The sequence below is a fragment of the Triticum aestivum genome, chromosome 6D (assembly GCF_018294505.1).
Source record: "Triticum aestivum cultivar Chinese Spring chromosome 6D, IWGSC CS RefSeq v2.1, whole genome shotgun sequence".
Classification (NCBI taxonomy): domain Eukaryota; kingdom Viridiplantae; phylum Streptophyta; class Magnoliopsida; order Poales; family Poaceae; genus Triticum; species Triticum aestivum.
This window is the reverse complement of record NC_057811.1, coordinates 291429640-291434758: the sequence shown is the minus strand read 5'-3', so window position 1 is coordinate 291434758 and position 5119 is coordinate 291429640.

Genomic DNA, 5119 nt, shown 5'->3' with positions numbered 1-5119 from the left:
ATCCGACCGATCAAGTACCGAACGCACGGCACCTCCGAGTTCATTGATAATTCATTGATCGTGTGCATGACGCACATATATAGGTACAAGGTGGACCAGCCTCTAGTTGTCTCCCAATATATATAAATATACCGGGGGGAGAGGAGGTAAAATGGTCTAAAAACAAAGCCATATACATGTATAGTAGACAACGTATGTTCAACACCCTCCCGCAGTCGAAGCGTCGCCAGAGACGCAGAGATTGGACCAAAACTCCTCAAAGATATAAGTCGGTAGCCCCTTTGTCATAACATCGGTGAACTGTTGAGCGGTGGGCACATGAAGAACCCGAATACGCCCAAGCGCTGCCTGTTCTTGAGCGAAGTGAATGTCAAGCTCAATGTGCTTTGTTCGGTGATGATGAACAGGATTAGCGGAGAGGTAGACGGCAGAGACGTTATCACAATCGACGATCGTGGCCTTGTGAACCTCACAGACCAGCCCCTGAAGCAACCAATGGAGCCAAGAGCACTCCGCAACAGCGTTAGCCACTGCGCGATACTCCGCCTCATCACTCGAGCGAGAGACTGTAGGTTGTCGCTTGGACAACCACGAGATCAGCGAGGGCCCGAGATAAACATAGTAGCTTGACGTGGAGCGACGCGTGTCTGGCAGCAGGCCCAGTCAGCGTTGGAGTAGGCGATGATATCGATGGAGGCGGAGGCATCCAGGGTGAGCCCCAAGGTCATAGTGTCGTATATGTGCAAAAGGATACGCTTCACCAGAGTCGAGTGGGAGTCACGAGGAGCATGCATATGGAGGCACACCTGCTGAACAGCGTAATGCAAATCAGCAAGGCACCGACGATGGAGCGATAGAACGCGGCGTCAGGTGCGAGAGAGCCCTCCAGAGCAGTGACCTTCGCCTTGGTGTCAACAGGCGTGGAGGCGGGCTTGCAATTAAGCATGTCCGTGCACTCGAGCAACTCGTGAGCATACTTCTGCTGATGCAGAAAGAATCTATCGGTACGCCGAACCACCTCAATACCGAGGAAGTAATGCAGGGCCCCCAAGTCCTTGAGGGCAAACTCATCACGAAGACGAGCAGTGAGCTGCTGAAGAAGCTCGGGAGAGGATGCCGTCAAGATGATGTCGTCGACATAAAAGCAGCAAATATGCGGTAGAGGCACCCTGATGATAGACGAATAAGGAGGCGTCGAAGCGGGTGGTGCGAGAACCTAGCTACTGGAGGAAGGCCGCAATACACTGGTACCATGCCCAGGGCGCCTGCTTCAACCTGTAAAGAGAACGGGATAGCAGACACATGTGATTCGGATGCTCGGCATCGGCGAAGCTAGTGGGCTGCTCACAGAACACCTTCTCAGCAAGATGATCATGCAGGAATGCGTTGGAGACACCCAACTGATGAACGGGCCACACACGGGTGACCGCCAACTGCAACACAGTACGAATCATGCCCGGTTTGATAACCGGAGCAAAGGTGTCGGTGAAGTCCATGCCGGCATGCTATCTGAAGCCACGAACCACCCAACGAGCCTTGTAGTGCTCGAGAGAACCATCAGGATGTGTCTTGTGGTGGAACACCCATTTGACACTGATGACGTTGGCATGGGGAGGTCGCGGAACAAGATGCCACGTGCGGTTATGCTGCAACGCGTCAAACTCCTCATGCATCGCAGCGAGCCAGTGTGGATCATGAAGGGCCGCATGAGCCGAGGAGGGAATGGGTGATGGCGAGGTCGTCGATGCGGCACACACATACTCGTCAGAAGTGTACGGCGTGCTGGGATGGAGGATACTAGCGTGTGCCCGAGTCATCATACCGGGAGGCGGTGCTGGGGCAGTCGGTGGAGACGGCAGACCAGGTGAGGACGGAGGCAAGCCCATCGTGGAGGATCCGGTGGCTGTAGCGACATCAGAGGCCAAAGTCGACGGGGCGTCCTCGGTCGCCGCACCGGAGGAGGCCGCCGGAGTGGAAACACGGGAGGCCACCGCAGCCGAGGAGGCGGCAGCAGAAGCCACCGAGGGGGCGCCACCAGAGGAGGCTGTGTCGGAGGTCGTAGGGGCGGGCGCGCTGGGAGCCGCACCTGGTGCTGCGCCTGAAGAGTCAGACGCGACCAGGGGCGGAGGAGTGAGTGGCCTCCAAGGGGAAGCAAGCCGCGCCCGGGCCGGTCGCCATGCCGTTACAGGCGTATCAAGGATCGTCGTCGAGTCCGCTGCAGGAGGTGGTACCTGGTGAAAAGGAAAAACTTGCTCATCAAAGTACACGTGTCATGAGGTGTAGCACGGTGGGAGACAGGATCATAGCACCGGTAACCTTTAGTGTTGGGAGGATAGCCTAGGAAGATGCAAGCGAGGGAACGAGATGCAAGTTTTTGTGGCGTGGTAGACCCGATACTAGGATAATAGAGACACCCGAATGTGCAAAGCCCGTCATAGGACGGAGGAGACCCGAAGAGAAGCTGATGGGGAGCATAGTTCCAACGGGGATGACATGGGAGAATGTTAAGGAGGAGGGTGGTGGTGGCGAGGGCATCCGGCCAAAAGCGAGGGGATACATTGGAGTCAAAGAGCAATGTGCGAGCGCAGTCATTAAGAGTGCAAAGGATGCATTCAGCACGACCATTTTGTTGGGAAGTGTAAGGATAGGTTAGGCGAAAGATGGTGCCGTGGGAGGCAAGAAGATTATGAACAGCAACATTATCGAATTCTTTTCCGTTGTCTGTTAGAAGTGCGGGTATAGGGCAACCGAATTGTGTGGTGACATAGGAGTAAAATGTCGTGAGGGTAGCTAGGATGTCAGATTTGTGGCGAAGAGGAAATGTCCACACAAAATGAGGGAAGTCATCTAAAAGCACAAGATAATATAGATAACTCGTATTACTCGCAACTGGAGATGTCCACACATCACTATGAAGTAATTGAAACGAAAAAGTGGAAATAGTTATCGATGCACTAAACGGAAGACGAACGTGCTTCCTGAGATAGCAAGCATGACAAGTATGATCTTCTATCTTATTACATGAAAAAAGAAAACTCCTAAGGATCTGACAAAGGACGGCGGAGTTGGGATGACCCAAACGAGGATGGTGAGTTACCACTGGTGCAGTGACGTGCTATACAAACGGTTTTTACCCCCTTTCCACGGCAGAGTTTTAAACCATCGCCTTGCATGTGTGTGCGATAGGGGGTCCATCCCACATGACCCAGAAACTGTCGGTGATAGGGAGTAGGAGTGCATACGTTTTATAGAACTAAGCGTATGTGATGCCCACATCTATCCCGAACACGAGTCGTCACACAACAGTTTGTGATATATCGAATATCTCAAACGCTCCATCCTTGCTACTTGTGTGTGCTGACATTCCCATCGCACATGCTATTTTATGGTGCAACATTTACGATGCGCTCCCCATCACAAACAGTACGATTGTAAAGCTTGTACGATAAGAAGACTATCACACGCATTCACTTTTCCTGAACCATGTCCGATATATAAATAAGAAGATAAGTTAATCATCGTACGTGTGTGTCGGGTGAGTTTATGAAACATCCGACCGTCGTACGAGTGTCGGGTGGGATAAGTATCGAACACGCTATTCTGTGGTGCAACGTTTATGATGCGTACAACATCACAAACAATTCATGATTGTAAAGCATGTATGATAAGGAGACTATCACAAACATTTAGTTTGGTCGCACCGTTTGTGGTATTGTCTGACATCACACATGCTTTGGAAAAGGCAATTGTGTGCATGGTCGCACATGTTTTCTCTCTATGAAACATGTCAGATTATGAGGTAGATCGCACATATTGTGTTTTGCAGACCATGTGCGACGTAATGACCTGCAGAGCGTATTTTCTTCCTAATTTAATCACTGTAATTTAAAATTATACAGAAATTGACTTTGAAAGTAGGCAATAACTTATTTCATATCCATTGGGTTCAACAACCAATACATTATTTGATTGACAACGTTCAAGATTTACATCAAAATAATAATTACACGAGCACCAAATAAAGAATGATGAACTATAGTTGTACACTTAAATGTAAGACGGTAAAGAAAGAGGCGAAAGACATTCTGGTTGCTGAACAAGGTGAAGCAGAATGCCCATATTGTGCTCTCCTCCATGCCAAATGCATGCACGACTCTAGTCCAACCCCTTGTGATGGCCGACTGCTCATCCTTCATTGTCTTCATGAGGACTTCTAAATAGTCATTGGTAGAAATACTTTAACCTTTGCATGTCCACCAATCATGTAGTTTGAGAGGTAATATTGAGTAAACTACTTTGGGAACTACTTTAAGGGAAAAAGGTTTAGACATTGTCATCTAACAACTCATTATGGGTAGTAAAAAGAAGGCTACAGAGTTCTTATTTACCATCCTGCAGTTCACGTTGTCTTGGATAAAGTATAAACAAATAGTTTAATTGCCACCTTTTGACCCATTTTACTAAAAATCTTTGTCAGTTTCCTCAGTTGATGTTGGTTCATGAATATCTCATTGCCCCATATGCAAAAAGGGTCAAAGCGCGGATCTTTACCAATCACATATGTACCTACAAGCACCAAGTTAATATTAGAAACTAAACTGCAATTGCACAATGATGTATTACAACACTCCCTCCGTCCCATTATATACGATCTTATTACATCCAATATACTCACATTTTGGATGAATTAACATAATATATTATGGGGTGTACGGAGTATATATAAGCCATGGGTTGAAACTAACCTTGATGGAAAACAAAAGTCATTCCCAATATTGTCCTATGTAAGTACATTGAAAGGCATGTTAAGCACAAAAGGCTAAACATTAACCAAATATATCCATGGTAGACAATATAATCTCCAAATGATAGCTTCATTGTGCAGGTTTAAGCACACTAGTTAAGCAAAAAATAAGTGGGAAGGTGTGTTAACTACAACAAGCCTAACATTTAACAACAACCAAATATAGTCATTCAAACTGGTATTGTGTAGATTTAAGTACACTAATTATTGTTAAATAAAAATGAAAAGGCGTGTTAACCACAACAGTCTTAACAACAACCAAATAAAGCCATTCATAGTGGTATTATTGAAACTGGTATTGACGAAATTGAACTG